Raw genomic sequence first — 19,704 nt, forward strand, 5'->3', positions numbered from 1 at the left:
ATCAGGCAGGATGCTTATGTACGTGTCACCTATCAGAGTCGTATCTAGACATATCAGGGAACCCATATCACTCCAACTGCATACGACCCACACCATTACAGAGCCTCCACCACCTTCAACAGTCCCCTGCTGACGTGCGGGGCCCATGGATTCACGAGGTTGTCTCCATAGCCGTTCACATCCATTCGCTCGATACATTTTGAAACGAGACTATTACGCCCAGGCAATATGTTTCCAGTCATAAATAGTCCAATATCTGTGTTGACGGGCCCAGGCGAGGCGTAAAGCTTTGTGTCGTGCAGTCACCAATGCTACACGAGCGTACCTTCGTCTCCGAAAGCCCATATCGATGATGTTTCGCTAAATGGTTTGCACGCTGACGCTTGTTGATGGCCCAGCAACGAAATCTGCAGCAATTTGCGGAAGAATTGCACTTCTGTCACGTTGAACGATTCTCTTCAGTTATCGTTGGTCCCGTTCTTGCAGGATCTTTATCTGGCCGCAGCGATGTCGGAGATTTGATGTTTCACCGGATTCCTGATATTTACGGTACACTCGTGAAATGGTCGTACGGGAAAATCCCCACTTCATAGTTACCTCGGAGACGCTGTGTCCCATCGCTTGTGCTCCGATTACAACACCTCGTTCAAACTCATTTAAAGTTTGATAACCTGCCACTGCAGTAACCGATCTAACAACAGCGCCAGACACTTGTTGTGTTACATACGCGTTGCCGACCGCAGCGCCATATTCTCCCTGTTTATATACACTCCTGGAAATGGAAAAAAGAACACATTGACACCGGTGTGTCAGACCCACCATACTTGCTCTGGACACTGCGAGACGGCTGTACAAGCAATGATCACACGCACAGCACAGCGGACACACCAGGAACCGCGGTGTTGGCCGTCGAATGGCGCTAGCTGCGCAGCATTTGTGCACCGCCGCCGTCAGTGTCAGCCAGTTTGCCGTGGCATACGGAGCTCCATGCAGTCTTTAACACTGGTAGCATGCCGCGACAGCGTGGACGTGAACCGTATGTGCAGTTGACGGACTTTGAGCGAGGGCGTATAGTGGGCATGCGGGAGGCCGGGTGGACGTACCGCCGAATTGCTCAACACGTGGGGCGTGAGGTCTCCACAGTACATCGATGTTGTCGCCAGTGGTCGGCGGAAGGTGCACGTGCCCGTCGACCTGGGACCGGACCGCAGCGACGCACGGATGCACGCCAAGACTGTAGGATCCTACGCAGTGCCGTAGGGGACCGCACCGCCACTTCCCAGCAAATTAGGGACACTGTTGCTCCTGGGGTATCGGCGAGGACCATTCGCAACCGTCTCCATGAAGCTGGGCTACGGTCCCGCACACCGTTAGGCCGTCTTCCGCTCACGCCCCAACATCGTGCAGCCCGCCTCCAGTGGTGTCGCGACAGGCGTGAATGGAGGGACGAATGGAGACGTGTCGTCTTCAGCGATGAGAGTCGCTTCTGCCTTGGTGCCAATGATGGTCGTATGCGTGTTTGGCGCCGTGCAGGTGAGCGCCACAATCAGGACTGCATACGACCGAGGCACACAGGGCCAACACCCGGCATCATGGTGTGGGGAACGATCTCTTACACTGGCCGTACACCACTGGTGATCGTCGAGGGGACACTGAATAGTGCACGGTACATCCAAACCGTCATCGAACCCATCGTTCTACCATTCCTAGACCGGCAAGGGAACTTGCTGTTCCAACAGGACAATGCACGTCCGCATGTATCCCGTGCCACCCAACGTGCTCTAGAAGGTGTAAGTCAACTACCCTGGCCAGCAAGATCTCCGGATCTGTCCCCCATTGAGCATGTTTGGGACTGGATGAAGCGTCGTCTCACGTGGTCTGCACGTCCAGCACGAACGCTGGTCCAACTGAGGCGCCAGGTGGAAATGGCACGGCAAGCCGTTGCACAGGACTACATCCAGCATCTCTACGATCGTCTCCATGGGAGAATAGCAGCCTGCATTGCTGCGAAAGGTGGATATACACTGTACTAGTGCCGACATTGTGCATGCTCTGTTGCCTGTGTCTATGTGCCTGTGGTTCTGTCAGTGTGATCATGTGATGTATCTGATGCCAGGAATGTGTCAATAAAGTTTCCCCTTCCTGGGACAATGAATTCACGGTGTTCTTATTTCAATTTCCAGGAGTGTATCTCTGTATTTGAATACGCATGCCTATACCTATTTCTTTGGCGTTTCAGCGCAATTTCCTCTATCAAACTTATCCGGTGTAGATCCAAAGCTGACGAGCAATATTTAAATATTGGTGAACGAGTGCTTTGTAAGCTACCTCCTTTCTTGATGGACTATGTTTTCTGAGAGTTCTTCCAATGAATCTGCCTGGCATCTGCCTTAACTACGATTAATTTTATGTGGTCGTCCTACTTCGTTTGCTCTATGCCCACAATGATAGATATTTTATGCAAGTAATTGTTACCAGTGATTATTGGAAAGCACATTGTCTTGAGCATAGCATCCAACTCGATTGTCAGATGCCATCAGGCAACATCTTTGTAGGCGCGATAACGGCTTAAATAAGTTTTTCAGCGAGAATGGTATTCGGAAGCATGTACCACCTGTAGTATTTGTGGACCTGGAACCGACAGTTATTGGCAAGTACGGAAATATACGTGATGTTTAATCAGCGGTGAATGCAGTGAAAAACATTTCAGTGGTAAATCTGTTTGTTTGTCCGTTGTGGATGAGATGCGTACAGGCACCTACAGCCAGCTGTTCCACCAAGAGAAGTTGGTTACAAGCATGGTACTGGTTCAGGCTTTACTTCAGTGTGAATGGAACGGCTATCTGTGGATTGTTACAAAAACAGATAACTGGAATTTGCTATTTACCCAACTCCTCAGGTGAGAAGATTTTGTCAAACACTGAATCTTGCTTTTGAGATTTGAAGGAACTCTTTGTGTGCAGGTTTCTACAACTAAAGCACAACTTGTTTCCAGGTATCAACAGCAGTTGTGGAGCAATAGAACCCCACCCTAACAACGCACACCACGCTGGAGCAATTCTAATGTATTTTCATACGTGGCAGTGAGTCTACGTATGACATTTGCCACCGTAGCTTGGACGTTAAACGCCCAGCTAACAAAAATCTTAACAGGCCGACGGGACAGAGTGTATCCTCAATCACTGCATATTTTCGCTTTTTTAGAGCTCTTATGGTGGACCCGCAGAACTCCAAACCAACTTGATTCCTCGTATTCAATTCCCTCTTGTTACGTATGCCCCTGTCATCCCGGCAGAAAAAGCTTACCTTGAGGAACTGTCTGTGAAATAACGAACGCCTGCTTCGAACCTGCCAACCAAATGGTGAAAGGTTATCTGGGGCATGGGAAGTACATGGCATGTTATATGTTGTACAGAGAAATAAAGAAAAGTGCGAAGTTACTCACATGAGTACTAAAAGAAATCAGCTAAATTTCGATTACGCGATAAGCAACACAAATCTGAGGGCTGTAAATTCAACTAAATACTTAGTGATTACAATTTCAAATAACCTAAACTGGAACGATCACATAGATAATATTGTGGGTAGAGCAAACCAAGGACTGCGATTCATTGGCAGGACACTTAGAAGGTGCAACAGGTCTACCAAAGAGACTGCTTACACTACGCTTGTCCGCCCTATTCTGGAGTACTGCTGTGCGGTGTGGGATCCGCATCAGATGGGACTGACGGATGACATCGAAAAAGTACAAAGAAGGGCAGCTCGTTTTGTATTATCGCGAAATAGGGGAGATAGTGTCACAGACATGATACGTGAATTGGAGTCGCAATCATTAAAACAAAGGCGTTTTTCGTTGCGACGGGATCTTCTCATGAAATTTCAATCTCCAGTTTTCTCCTCCGACTGCGAAAACATTCAGTTGGCACCCACCTACATAGGGAGAAATGATCATGACGATAAAATAAGAGAAATCAGGGCTCGCACGGAAAAATTTAAGTGTGCGTTTTTCCCACGTGCCGTTCGAGAGTGGAACGGTAGAGAGACAGAATGAAGGTGGTTCATTGGACCCTTTGCCAGGCACTTTATTGTGAATAACAGAGTAATCACGTAGATGTAGATGAGATGCGCTGAAGGATGTGAAGCCTACTTTGTGAATTATTATGACAAGGCGAACCATTCAATTTGTCGATTCGTGTCCCACTGTTTCCAAGGTCTGAGTGATTGTTGTGTTACCACTAAAGATTTAACTATTGATCTATTTTATGGAACAGAATTGAAATACTGAGAATGTTTAGTAAAACTTGCCTTCTTATTGTGCGAGAGGCGTTCGGTAAGTAATGTAACACTTTTTTCCTCGCCCAGTTTTGGTCAAAAAAAGGAAGAATTTGTTGTGGTACATCGTGGAATATTCCCGCTTCAGCCCCTATACTATCAAGAAGTTCTGATGGGTAGCGGCGTTACACGTAACCCTCAAAGTGGCATCTGTGACGGAGCAGCTTTCTAAGAAGAGAACTATCATTGAGTTCCTTTTGGTGTAAAACAAGAGCATTGCAGCTATTCATAGGTGGTTGCCGAATTTCTACGGAGACCTGGCAGTGAGCAAAAGCACGGTGAGTCGTTGAGCGAGGTGTCTGTCATTGCAGCAAAGTCGCGCAGACCTGGCAGTGAGCAAAGGCACGGTGAGTCGTTGAGCGAGGTGTCTGTCATTGCAGCAATGTCGCGCAAACCTGGCAGTGAGCAAAGGCACGGTGAGTCGTTGAGCGAGGTGTCTGTCATTGCAGCAATGTCGCGCAGACCTGGCAGTGAGCAAAGGCACGGTGAGTCGTTGAGCGAGGTGTCTGTGATTGCAGCAATGTCGCGCAGACCTGGCAGTGAGCAAAAGCACGGTGAGTCGTTGAGCGAGGTGTCTGTCATTGCAGCAATGTCGCGCAGACCTGGCAGTGAGCAAAAGCACGGTGAGTCGTTGAGCGAGGCGTCTGTCATTGCAGCAATGTCGCGCAGACATGGCAGTGAGCAAAAGCACGGTGAGTCGTTGAGCGAGGTGTCTGTCATTGCAGCAATGTCGCGCAGACCTGGCAGTGAGCAAAAGCACGGTGAGTCTTTGAGCGAGGTGTCTGTCATTGCAGCAATGTCGCGCAGACCTGGCAGTGAGCAAAAGCACGTTGAGTCGTTGAGCGAGGTGTCTGTCATTGCAGCAATGTCGCGCAGACCTGGCAGTGAGCATAAGCACGGTGAGTCGTTGAGCGAGGTGTCTGTCATTGCAGCAATGTCGCGCAAACCTGTCCGACCTCCTGCGTGTCCGCAGCTGCGACCCCTGCTGTTCTGGAACGTGCGGGCACTTCACTCTAGGTGATCGACAGATTATAAGCAAACAACTCGCTGCACAACTGGACGTCTTCGATGGTACTACTGACACACTCCTCCACTTGTTGGGGTACTTAAAGGGTGTGTGCCCTCTGTGTTCCTCGCCGCGTAACAGAACCACCATAAAGAACAACGTAGGACCATCAGTGAGTAACTACTTGCGCGTTACGCGGCTGATCGTGACAATTTTTTGTCAAACATCATCACAGGCGATGAAACAAGGGTTCATCACTTCGTACCGGGAACAAAACGGCAATCGATGGAGTGGCGCCACACCACCTCTCCTGCGAAGAAAAAGTACAAAGCCGCACCCTTAGCCTGTAAAGTCATGGCTACAGTTTTTCTGGGACTCGGAGGTTGTTCTGTTTGATGTCCTCCCTCATGGTGCAACGATCAACTTTGAAGTGTATTGTGCTATCCTCAGGAAACTGAAAAAATGGCTTCAGCGTGTTCGTCACCACAAACATGCAAACGAATTTCTACTTTTCCATGACAACGCAGGGTCTCACACAAGTCTGCGCACACAAACTTCGTTGGACTGTTCTTCCTCATTCATCCCACAGCTCGGATCTCGCACCTTCCGAATTCCATCGGTCTGGCCCAATGAAGGATGCACTTCGCGGGTAGCAGTATGTTGTAATCTTCTCTCCTTCCTGATTCCATCTATTGTTCATATTAAACAATGTCCAGTCCAAGTAATTAATAAGCAAAGTCTTTTATGAAGATTTAAGAGGAGGAAGATTACAATAAACTTTCAAGTTTACTTAGCTTGTCATGCTGAGATGTCTCCAGTGTTTTTTGTCTAGGGGTCTGATTCTTGAAGCTGAAAATCTCACATCAGGTCATCACGGTTGGTTTGAAATAAATAAATTTTACGATTGTTGGAAATTGGAAATTCATGGTAAGGTCTTATGGGATCGAACTACTTAGGTCATCGGTCCCTAAGCCTACACACTACTTAATCTATCTTAAACTAACTTACGCTATGGACAACACACACACCCATGCCCGAGGGAGGACTCGAACCTCCGACTGGGGTAGCCGCACGAACCGTGACCAGGCGCCCCTGACCGTGCGGCTACCCCGCGCGGCCTACAATTGTTGTTGCAGAAATTTAACGTAAATATATTTTCTCACATTTTAGTATATCATACAGTATTTTGATTTTTCACATTAACAAAGCCGAAATTACATTGTTCTCACAAAAATACAAAAATATGTCCGACCACATCGGAGGCATGCTTACTGCTCTCACACTCCGCGGAAGTAACAATAATCTCAAGGGTCTACAATTTTTTTTAACAAATGAATTTCTACTAGTTTCCGTTTCGTTATTATTTTGGATTATTATTTCATAAAAGAATCGAGAAATATATATAATAAACAGCACAGGGTTGCGTAATTAACAATAGAAATTTTAAGTGTAGCAATAATTCGTAATTTCAAATGTTTCTAAAAAACTAATTTTAGCTGTACATTCAGAACTAGTGCTTGTCGATTATAACATCGAAACTAAAATATCTTATAAAGTAATTCCTTTTCATAAATTTTAGCTTAAAATAAAACATACTGTGTATAATATTATACGAAAGTTTTCAGAAAAGCAACTGAGATAATATTGACATGTCCAAAATTCGAAAAATAATACTGCTTTCGTCAACTACTGTTGAGGTAAAGAAATGCTAATAGAGGCTGTCCCGCTACAATGTGGATGATGAGGTTATTGATGCACCAAGACTTTGGCTCAGACGTCGATCAGTGGATGGGTACTATGCACTCATACAGGCACTTCAGTAAGACAGCGTAAGGCCGTAGCTCTGAAAAGAGATTATATTGAGAAATAGGGTTTTGTAGCTAAAAAAGTATGATGTATTGGAATCCTGAATAAAATCATACTGGTTTCACAAAAAAAAAATGTATTGCATTACTTACTGAACGCCCCTCGTAGATCGGAATAAACTACCAACGTACTGTGATACCAGTTGGTGATCTTGCAAAGATTGGGCGTGCTGTTTTCCTGATGTCAAACACAACTCCAACTGCAGTGGCCGAGGGTCGCCTTGACCATAAGTTTGATTTCGTGTATGCCAAGTGAGTTATTGCACATTGGTACGTCGGTGTGGGGGAACGAGAGTTTCAAGAAGCTCGTGAATACCTGGTACCTCTTGAAAACGACCATGGAAATGTGGGTATGGATTTCACTGAAGAACAAAACTACGTTTTATATAATACATTTTGGGTAAATCAAATGACTTGTACAACAGGTACGCACCGAATGGGACATTGCTGCTGTTAGTATTAGGGAAGGTGAAGTTCGCTCTGTCCAGTCATCCTGATTTAGATTTCCGTGACTTTCTTAAATCGCTTAGGAAAATGCCTGGATGATTCCTTCAAGGTCGCGAGTGACCTGTAGTCCTATCGTCATAAAGCATATCTATGCATTCTATGAATGTATTTTGATATACTGATTTTCTTTGTGTCACCATAATTATATATAACCATAAGAAACTATATGTAACCATAAATATCTCTAGTGATGATTCTTGAATCAATAAAAAATAAATAACGTGAAGGTGCCGAAGAGTACAGTTTCGCAAGGTGATTGGGTTGTTTTGGCGGAGGAGACCAGACAGCGTGGTCATCGGTCTCATCGGATTAGGGAAGGAAGTCGGCCGTGCCCTTTGAAAGGAGCCATCTCGGTATTTGCCTGGAGTGATATAGGGAAACCACGGAAAACCTAAATCAGGATGGCCGGGCGCGGGATTGAACCGTCGTCCTCCCGAATGCGAATCCAGTGTGCTAACCACTGCGTCACCTCGCCCGGTCCGCAAGACGAACAGTTGTGAAGTTATTAATGTTGTAAGTCATTTTAGGTTTGTGTTGATTTTAAAGAAAGCGGCTTTCTCGTTCTTTATTTATGTAATAAAGTTTATTTTGCCCTAATTTCTATGAAATTGTTATAAATAGTTCTGAATTAATTAACGTTTTAATCAAGAAATTGACTGAAGAAATTCATTGCTTTTTGAAATGGTTCCTCTATATAGTGCATTAGTGGACTCCTTAATAGTGGAACACTGGACCAGAGTGTGATAATGCCGCTGCTCCTCCTCTTCGATCTTGGTTAGCTGACTGATTCGTAATACAGGCTGAGGTCTACGTCAGGCTGAAAGGTTATGATGAGAGTTGTGTGAAGTCAACAAATGTGATTACGAAATGACGGTTATGGGAAGAAAGTGACCTACAGTATAGCCTAAGGGCCACACTTGCACTATGTTTAACAGCTTTTTCCCACCTGTTCCGCAATTTTCTTCAGTAAACTAAAGCTGACATGTGAATTCAGGAAATCTATATTGTATAATATTAAATACATATTCGAAATTAGTTAACGTATATTTTTGTGTATACACTGTACACAAACCGTGAAAAATGCGAGAGGCTTTACATAAATTTTACCGAAACTGATTTCTGTGGTGTGTGGAGCAGTGTCAATTTATGGGATTTGATTGCAAGTGACATATGGCATGGTAGTGGTGGGGTACCACTGATTCCAAGAAGCTTGTCACATCCTAGTTACACCCCCACACCTCACCCGCTCCCAAACGAAGGCGGCCATCTATCCTAAGAGGTGTAAAGTTCTGGGTTTGGGTACCGTCATATTTAGTTTTCTTAAATTTTGTTTCCTAACGGCTTTGGGAGACGTCAGTGTCATACCGCAATTACTCTATTGCAACACGTCTATGTTAATGTCATGGGGTCCGGTAGTGCAATTGGAGTAGAAGGTCCTAAGTTCGAAACACGTCATGTTTTTACTAAAATTAATGTCTTCCACTAACAGGATTTAGGACTGTTTCTTTAGAGTTTAAGAAAATTAAGCATAACGGGACTCGGGCCCAGTACCTTCCAGCTCCTAGGATAAGTGACCGTCTTGCGTTCAGGGTATAGAGAGGCGTGGGAAATGACATCATGTACTTAGGTTGTGACTGAAGTGTCTTGAAAAGGGCGGCAGTCCACTAGGCCTACTTTCGCTGACCGACAGCGGTGTAAGCTGGTACACGAGAACATGAGCAGACATCCCAATTGCCAACAGGGAATCGTCCAGGCATTTGGTAGAGGTATTCTTGTACAGCGAATGGTAACATGAGATTAAATATGCTCCCTGATGTGTTTGCCATCCTCTTTCGTGGTGAGCGGTACAGGATCTAATGTACGATCATGTGCATACGTCAGTTTGCCTACAGCATTCCACTGGTGACGTGAACCTCCAGGAAGACAATGTACCATTCCATCGCACCGCTCCCCTCCACCCCCACCCCCACCAATACCCGACAAATAGAGTCAGAAAAGTTGGGAACATGCGATCGCTTATGAGGTCGCTCAGGCAATCTGACTTCAATCCTATTTAAAGGAAAGAAGATTAGGGTTTAAAGTCCAGTCGAAGATGACGTTGAGACATAACACAAGCCCAAAGTGGGTGAAGGAAGTCGCCCGTACTCTTTAGAAGGAACCATCACAGCATTTGCCTTACGCTATTTAGGGAAAACGTAAATCTGAATAGTCGGACGGTGACTGGACCGGGTCCTCTCAAATAAAAATCCAGTCCCTTACCTATACAGCTTCTCGTTCGGTCATTCGGTCTTTTTGAACAAAACTGTAGTTTTTTAACACGTTTTTATTAGGCCGCTGTCTTGTCTGTTTCTCTGTTCAGTACAAATTTTGCAGTTGATTTTAAGCTAACTTCCCAATGAGCTAGAAACTTGAACGGTCGTGAATGTTTCGCAGTAAGAACGATTGCTGTTGAACCTCCGTGAGATCTCGATTCTGTCTCATTTTTGCTTTCACAATCTTTTCGCCAGATATACGTAGGAGGAAGCAGTATATTGGTTGACTCAGTTGAAGGGAAACAAATAAACCTGAAATCTACCACAAAATGGTTCAAATGGCTCTGAGCACTATGGGACTTAACTTCTAAGGTCATCAGTCCCCTAGAACTTAGAACTACTTAAACCTAACTAACCTAAGGACATCACACACATCCATGCCCGAGGCAGGATTCGAACCTGCGACCGTAGCGGTCGCGCGGTTCCAGACTGTAGCGCCTTTAACCGCTTGGCCACCACGGCCGGCTAATCTACCACATATCTTTGTTGTAATCACATCGAATTTTTTGAAATCAATTGAAAACTTTCACACACACGCACACACACACACACACACACACAACGATACAAAGAAGAAAGTAATTATTTATATTAAAAGCTTTTTAGTATAATACTTTTTAAAATGAACAAGGAAGTATAAAATAATTTTTCCTACCCCATACAGAGTCCTAAACTCAAAGAGATAGTCCTGAATATTTTGGTTGTGAATTTTTAATAGCTCTGGTAATACTTGTGAAATTTAAAAAGAAAAACGTGGGGCTCATGCAATAGATAATCGTAGGAAGCGTCGAAAATAACTGTCGTTGAGTAAAATCACATCACAGTTCATATCATATGCAGTGCAATAATAATATTAGTGACTTCCGTGAGCTATCCAATGGATCAGTTATCTATTGCAAGCGCCCTGCGTTTTTCTTTTCTTCTTGTTTTAACTTTTAAAAGTTCTGTCACAACTGTTAAAAATTCAAAAGCATAAATTTTCGGTACTATCTATATGGAATTAGGAATCTGCATGGAGCTAGGCAAAATTATTTTGTACTTTACAGTTCGTTCTAGAAACGTGTTAAATTAAAATGTTTTTTATTTAAATAATTATCTCATATTCAGTTTAAATAGAAACGTGGCAAAATCTTAGATTTTCGACCTTTCCATTGTATGTCCGTTCGTTCATTGATTCGACCACCGCCACATTCAAAACCAGATACCCGGTGTATCAGAGCCCGCTTTCTGTGTCTGTCAATATATTTTATCGATATTAAACAATCGGTGCGTTCCACGGCAGTCTTCAGTGTCAGTACTCTTTGTATTTCCCCAAATACACGAAATGGATGAATGTTTCAGTTTGTTTAATTTGGTGGAGTGTGTGTGTCTTGGAAATTTCTTTTTTTATTTCATGGAAGACAAACAGGTCAGAAAGTATGAAATCTATATACAGCATGATAAACTTGCGCAATAATTCATCTTCGGACAAGTTAAAGGGCAAAAATTTTAAGTATATTAATAGCGTCAAATTCAATGTACGTATGCCACATGCAGAATGTCATTCAAGTTATGTTGTACCTAAAAGACTATTTCATGAGGCAAGAGATAAAAATACGGTGGGATAGGGTGACCAATTAGTATGCTGTCGGGCACATTTTTGAAGGAGCATTTGCAGTGTAGGACAGTAAACTCTAAATAACAGAAAAATACTTTTCTTTTAGTCGCTTGAAGGGTCCACATCTGGTGAATGTTTTGTCTCTATGTATTGGGAGCACGTTCTTGCTGCTAAATGCAGCCGATTGTTCCGCCTGTCGCCACAGCGCCGCCTTAATTCAAGTAACTGCAGAGCGCAGCATCAGTTAATCAAGTAAATTCTGTTGTGTGTTTTTTCGTATTTTCTTTTTTTAATTTTTCTGGAGCACATAGTCACTTAGCGAGGTATTCGCCTGTACAAGCGAGGATGATCATATATACAGCACTCCCATGATGGGGTATCTGAGGAAATATCTCTAATTCGACACAAGTATTCAGTATTGGTTTCTGGTAAATCTCATGTTCGCATTCAACTATATGCACAAGTCACGAACAAAAATTTTAACTAGGTAATAATGCGCTGCTACAAATACCACGTGAAAAGTTTAATAATGCCACTGCATATACTACCAAAGGACGTGAACAAATTAATAAAGTTATACTAAAGAGACAAACTTATGCACCATATTTTGTAGCATAGGACTAAATCTTTTAGATAAGGCAGTACAAAACACACAGCGTAAAGACCACAAAAGGATGACAAATAGAAATTACATAGGTTTCTTCTGAAACAACTGGCCACATAGTTTGTGAGAGACCTAAAGGTGAGACATCTGACACATGCGACGCGACACTAGAAGGAAATACGTAGTTAACCAGTAGCAAGACAGGGTGACTGATACTGGTGACTTCAGCTACATCGGACAATGTTTCAATCGAGATGCGCGCTGCGTAAGTCGATAGACTTTATCATTCACTGCTCATCACAAGTAAAAGTCGATAGAGGTTAGATCTCGCGACCGCGGGAAGGGGGCATGGTGGACTCAGAGGACCCTCTTTGTTCAATATTAGGTCTCTCCAGATTTTCATCCAGGAAAGTTCGTATGGCCGTCTGATAGTGAGGTGGCGCCCCATCCTGTTGGTAGAAGACATCATCATCTCCATAAAGCGCACACATAAGGTAAAATTGACTCGCGAAATACATCCAGGTACTCTTTACAGTGACGGCATCATCAAAGAAAAGGTGTAACCTCCCAACAGTAAAAATAGGCATAATTATATATAGTATTCACATTCAGCGTAACCTACCATCAGTTTACTTCCGTAACCTTGGAACAATAAAATGTGACTAATCTCTCAATAAAACTGTGGCTCACATACAACCCTTCAATAATTAACTGAGTGTGAAACTAAACTGCTAAATTTGGACGTCAGCAGTGCTGCGTCATGGCCCTGAAAGGTCATTCTGAATAAATTGAAAATTCTTACCTCAATAAGGTCGCCGGATAACGCATATATATCTGCTCCTATAAGAAATTTTTCTGGCACAGCCCAGTGCAATGCTGGCCGATAGGTTTGTCATGTATAAAGAGAAACAACTGATTTTTCTTTACAATAATCGGGATGACCATGGATTGGAGAAATTAGTAAATTCTTTAAATTGAGATGAATGATTGTCAAAAGTTAATTTTTATAAGAAAGATTATTATTAAGAGATTTTTTTAAAACATTTACATGGAACTTGATATAACAATAGTACATATGCGCGAGGGTGCTTTTATCCTATACCACATCGCTCAGGCACCGCCATCGCTTCCCACGACCGGCCCAGCCAACTCGATACACACGACTGCTAGCTACTACTTACTCCTACTACTGACACAGCTCTTACTGCAGCCAACACTGCTCTCTGGTCTGAGATTCTCTTATAGCTTACATACCGCAGGCAGCTAGTGAGCAATCCATCGAAATTACATCTGCTCGAGTGCGCTAGCAATACAGGGCTATTACAAATGATTGAAGCGATTTCATAAATTCACTGTAGCTCCATTCATTGACATATGGTCACGACACACTACAGATACGTAGAAAATCTTATAAAATTTTGTTCGGCTGAAGCCGCACTTCAGGTTTCTGCCGCCAGAGCGCTCGAGAGCGCAGTGAGACAAAATGGCGACAGGAGCCGAGAAAGCGTATGTCGTGCTTGAAACGCACTCACATCAGTCAGTCATAACAGTGCAACGACACTTCAGGACGAAGTTCAACAAAGATCCACCAACTGCTAACTCCATTCGGCGATGGTATGCGCAGTTTAAAGCTTCTGGATGCCTCTGTAAGGGGAAATCAACGGGTCGGCCTGCAGTGACCGAAGAAACGGTTGAACGCGTGCGAGCAAGTTTCACGCGTAGCCCGCGGAAGTCGACGAATAAAGCAAGCAGGGAGCTAAACGTACCACAGCCGACGGTTTGGAAAATCTTACGGAAAAGGCTAAATCAGAAGCCTTACCGTTTACAATTGCTACAAGCCCTGACACCCGATGACAAAGTCAAACGCTTTGAATTTTCGGCGCGGTTGCAACAGCTCATGGAAGAGGATGCGTTCAGTGCGAAGCTTGTTTTCAGTGATGAAGCAACATTTTTTCTTAATGGTGAAGTGAACAGATACAATGTGCGAATCTGGGCGGTAGAGAATCCTCAAGCATTCGTACAGCAAATTCGCGATCCACCAAAAGTTAATGTGTTTTGTGCAATCTCACGGTTTAAAGTTTACGGCCCCTTTTTCTTCTGCGAAAAAAACGTTACAGGACACGTGTATCTGGACATGCTGGAAAATTGGCTCATGCCACAACTGGAGACCGACAGCGCCGACTTCATCTTTCAACAGGATGGTGCTCCACCGCACTTCCATCATAATGTTCGGCATTTCTTAAACAGGAGATTGGACAACCGATGGATCGGTCGTGGTGGAGATCATGATCAGCAATTCATGTCATGGCCTCCACGCTCTCCCGACTTAACCCCATGCGATTTCTTTCAGTGGGGTTATGTGAAAGATTCAATGTTTAAACCTCCTCTACCAAGAAACGTGCCAGAACTGCGTGCTCGCATCAACGATGCTTTCGAACTCATTGATGGAGACATGCTGCGCCGAGTGTGGGAGGAACTTGATTATCGGCTTGATGTCTGCCGAATCACTAAAGGGGCACATATCGAACATTTGTGAATGCCTAAAAAAACTTTTTGAGTTTTTGTATGTGTGTGCAAAGCATTGTGAAAATATCTCAAATAATAAAGTTATTGTAGAGCTGTGAAATCGCTTCAATCATTTGTAATAACCCTGTAAATTCCTTGATAATGGACCTCTTACAAAGGGTCCTACTAAGCCCCTAGATGGTGGTCCCCACCACACATGAATCGCTGATAAGCCAACCGCCTTATGCGAGTGAACATTCACATTCTCTGGTGCATAGAAGACGCAGTTATACCGATTCTCCGTTCGATTAAATTTAAACTGGACTTCATCAGACCACACTATCTTCGTCACAAATTGGTCATCTCGAGTCACCATTTGCTGATACCACTCGCAAAGCTGTATCCTACGATCAGGATCGTCATCATTAATAACGTAGGATGTAAACTTCCAACTTAGCAGCGTTAGAATTCATCTTATACTTGTACTTCTAATCCTAGCTCCACGTGCACATAGCATTGCAGACGTCTGTGGAAAAGGAACAAACATTTCCAACACGAGAGCCGACGAAGCAGAACTTGTAGCTGTACGCGACTTCCAGATCTTGCTTTGTGAAGATCACAAATCGTTCCGTGTCCCTCAAACTTATCAACAACGCGTTTCATTGTTAGGCAGATTAGGGATTCTGTTTCAAACTGTCTCCTCCAGTGACGCTGCACTTCAATGGCATTATTGAACTTGATAAACCACTTTCACTACTTGAACGTCAAGTGTGCTGCAGCCATTTTGTTTTCTTACAATGGGGATGAAAGTACCGTCATTTGTTGAGCGAAAGAGCATATCAAAACATCCATGCAATTCAGATCGATTGATAATATCGACTCCCGATACAGTCTCACAAAGAATGTAGCTTACACATTTTTTTTGGTGGACGCTGTATAAGGTAAACTATTGAACAGAACAGAAAAACAGATATTATGGTTGCAAAAGTAGAAATCTCGCAGCTCGTTATATGCTGCGCACAGAAGGTGAAAAATATTCGAGTGCGGATTCTGGAGACGTAATGTAATTATTATATTTTTACAACCTTCAGCCAAGGGGGCTTCTACAGATGCACTTCGGTATGTGGCTTCCTCATCATGTGTCGAGCTCTGCTAACGTCTAGTAGAATCCTCATCGTGTACACGTAGAGACTGGATAGTTTAATTTATTGTGTATCGTTCTTTCGTCAAGAACTGCTGTCGCGAGTCTGGATAGCAGGTTGTTTAATACACTACTGGCCATTAAAATTGCTACAACACGAAGATGACGTGCTACAGACGCGAAATTTAACCGACAGGAAGAAGATGCTGTGATATGGAAATGATTAGATTTTCACAGCATTCACACAAGATTGGCGCCAGTGGCGACACCTACAACGTGCTGGCATAAGGAAAGTTTACAACCGATTTCTCATACACAAACAGCAGTTGACCGGCATTGCATGGTGAAACGTTGTTTTGATGCCTCGTGTAAGGAGGAGAAATGCGTACCATCACGTTTCCGACTTTGATAAAGGTCGGATTGTAGCCTATCGCAATTGCGGTTTATCGTATCGCGACATTGCTGCTCGCGTTGGTCGAGATCCAATGACTGTTAGCAGAAAATGTAATCGGTGGGTGCAGGAGGGTAATACGGAACGCCGTGCTGGATACCAACTGCCTCGTATCACTAGCAGTCGAGATGACAGGCATCTTATCCGCAGGGCTGTAACGGATCGTACAGCCATGTCTCGATCCCTGAATCAACAGATGGGGACGTTTGCAAGACAACAACCATCAGCACGAGCAGTTCGACGACGTTTGCAGCAGCATGGACAATCAGTTCGGAGACCATGGCTGCGGTTACCCTTGACGCTGCATCACAGACAGGAGCGCCTGCGATGGTGTACTCAACGAGGAACCTGGGTGCACGAATGGCAAAACGTCATTTTTTTCGGATGAATCCAGGTTCTGTTTACAGCATCAGGAATGTCGCATCCGTGCTTGGCGACATCGCGGTGAACGCACATTGGAAGCGTGTATTCGTCATCGCCATACTGGCGTATCTCCCGGCGTGATGGTATGGGGTGCCATTGGTTACACGTCTAGGTCACCTCTTGTTCGCACTGACGGCACTTTGAACAGTAGACGTTACATTTCAGATGTGTTACGACCCGTGGCTCTACCCTTCATTCGATCCCTGCGAAACCCAACATTTCAGCAGGATAATTCACGACCGCATGTTGCAGGTCCTGCACGGGCCTTTCTGGATACAGAAAATGTTCGACTGCTACCCTGGCCAGCACATTCTCCAGATCTCTCACCAATTGAGAACGTCTAGACAATGGTGGCCGAGCAACTGGCTCGTCACATTATGCCAGTCACTACTCTTGATGAACTGTGGTACCATGTTCAAGCTGCATGGGCAGCTGTACCTGTACACGCCATCCAAGCTCTGTTCGACTCGATGCCCAGGCGTATCGAGGCCGTTATTACGGCCAGAGGTGGGTGTTCTGGGTACTGATTTCTCAGGATCTATGCACCCAAATTGTGTGCAAATGTAATCACATGTCAGTTCTAGTATAATATATTTGTCCAATGCATACCCGTTTATCTTCTGCATTTCTTCTTGATGTAGCAATTTTAATGGCCAGTAGTGCGCAAAAAGTGGTGCTATAACAATCCACTGTTATGTAAATTAAAATTATACAATTGTTTTTAACAAGTGTAATATTTTAACGTCACATGACAGGTACCATAAAATAAAATGTATTGAAGAGGTTAATCACACTGGAAATTACATAAATACTTCAGAAGTCGAAGAATACTTCTGAAAATTAAAAGGACCCTGATATCAAGCAAAGAACACAAGCCATGAAAACACAAGAACTCCAAAAAGTTTTGTAAGTAGGCTGTTTAGGTTTTTTTATTGGTAACGCCACCTCTGTATAAAAATCACTGGCTGTGCTGTGTGCAGTCTAGTTTGCATTGTTGTCTGCCATCGTAGTGTTGGGCAGCGGCAGCTGGATGTGAACAGCGCGTAGCGTTGCGCAGTTGGAGGTGAGCCGCCAGCAGTGGTGGATGTGGGGAGAGAGATGGCGGAGTTTTGTAATTTGTCATGAACTGCTATATATATTATGACTATTAAGGTAAATACAGTGTTTGTTCTCTATTAATATCTTTCATTTGCTAACTATCCCTATCAGTAGTTAGTGCCTTCCATAGTTTGAATCTTTTATTTAGCTGGCAGTAGTGGCGCCTGCTGTATTGCAGTAGTTCGAGTAACCAAGATTTTTGTGAGGTAAGCGATTTGTGAAACGCATAGGTTAATGTTAGTCAGGGCCATTCTTTTGTAGGGTTATTGAAAGTCAGATTGCGTTGCGCTAAAAATATTGTGTGTCAGGTTAAGCACAGTCATGTATAATTGTTCAAAGGGGACGTTTCAGTTTCTACTTAACCTCATACTAACCATCATAATCACAAAAACGGTACGAAGTCTACTTATAAAAACATCAGCAGGACAAGTGTCATGTTGAGATATTCTGACATTATGATTGACTTCGATAGTACTGGAGATTATGATAACGAAAACCGTCTCTACATTTTTGTTCCGTGTAGCAAGCAGAGTGTCGTATTTAAGTTAGGATATATCGCGACAGTAGTGGAGAGACTGATAAAATTAGTACATGTTTCGGCGTTCTTAAGAACGTACACCTGTCTGAATATTGCTCTTTCGACCTGAGACGCATGCAGTCCTTTGTAAAGCGATACTGCATTCTTGCATGTGTCATCTTAAATCTATGCAATCTAGTGAGCAAATAACAATACCTACGGTGACGATAAGAGACGGCAATTCGAACTTTTTAGTGGGTGCTTCTCCTCTCGTCACCGTAGGGCAATGTTTCCGGCATCGAGCAACTTAACTAATAAAGGCGGTGCGCGCTTTAAAGTTGGCTTGACCTCTGTAAACTCTTGGCAACCGGGACGCGCGCCTTGAAGCACGAAGCGTTTGGTCAATACGAGTCCCGTTCATCTGGCGCCGGCAGACCTTGCTGCATCACGCGAACGTGACAGTAGGCGGCCTGTGGGGCGCCCTTCTAGCACTTGCACTTCTCCAAGGACCACACCTCCGTCGGCAATAACAACCGTTCTGAACCAAGGGTGGGCAACATGTAGTTCGTGTCATAAGTAATAACGTGAGAGGCACTAGTCTGATAACAGTTCCAACCTACTGTTAAAGTGAAAAAGAAATCACCCTTATAGAACGCAAATTACGCTTCCCCACTAAACTCAATTGGCAATAGTCAGTATTTCTAAAGTAAAAGAGATTCCACATCCTCAGAACTATTCCTAGCAAATCTAGTGGAAGTTTTCAATCCCTTCAACTGGGGCATCGAAGGAGGAATAAGTGCCAATCGAACATACCAGTAACACCTCCGTTTGGCTCATGCAAGGAAGGTTATTGGATAACGTCCCGTCGACGACGAGGTTATCACATATGGTGCTCGTGTTCGGATTGGGGAAGAAATTCGACCTTGTCCATTTTAAAGGAACCCTCCTGGCCTTTGGCTTTAGCGATTTAAGGGAATCGCGTAGAACCTAAATCAGGGTGGTCCGAAAGATATCTGAACTGAATTTTGCTGATGAAATTGCACTGTTTGCCAGACGAGCAGATAAACGAGCAACAAATGGGAGTATTAACACAACCTGAAAATAAACTAGAAGAAAATTAAGATAATGAACAATGAAGACACGAAAAAGGAAACTGTTCAAGTTAACAATGAAGTCATAGAACCAGTTTAGAGATTTTTCAATTTAGGGCAGCTGAAAGCATTGGCTGCATTGACATGAGAAGAAAAAAACTGGCCACTTGCGAATAGGAACCGCTCTCTGAAGATTCTATACAAACTTAATTATGTTTATAGACGGTTCATTCATCGGGGGAAACGAAATTTTCG

At 43.9% G+C, this 19,704-nt stretch overlaps 1 pseudogene; it reads left to right on the forward strand.

Annotated features, from left to right (window-relative positions):
• Nucleotides 1-15,884, forward strand: part of LOC124556364 — a 29,784-nt pseudogene extending 13,900 nt beyond the window's left edge.
• Nucleotides 15,885-19,704: the final 3,820 nt, after the last annotated feature.

Source organism: Schistocerca americana, chromosome X, assembly GCF_021461395.2.
Source record: "Schistocerca americana isolate TAMUIC-IGC-003095 chromosome X, iqSchAmer2.1, whole genome shotgun sequence".
NCBI classification, from domain to species: Eukaryota; Metazoa; Arthropoda; class Insecta; order Orthoptera; family Acrididae; genus Schistocerca; species Schistocerca americana.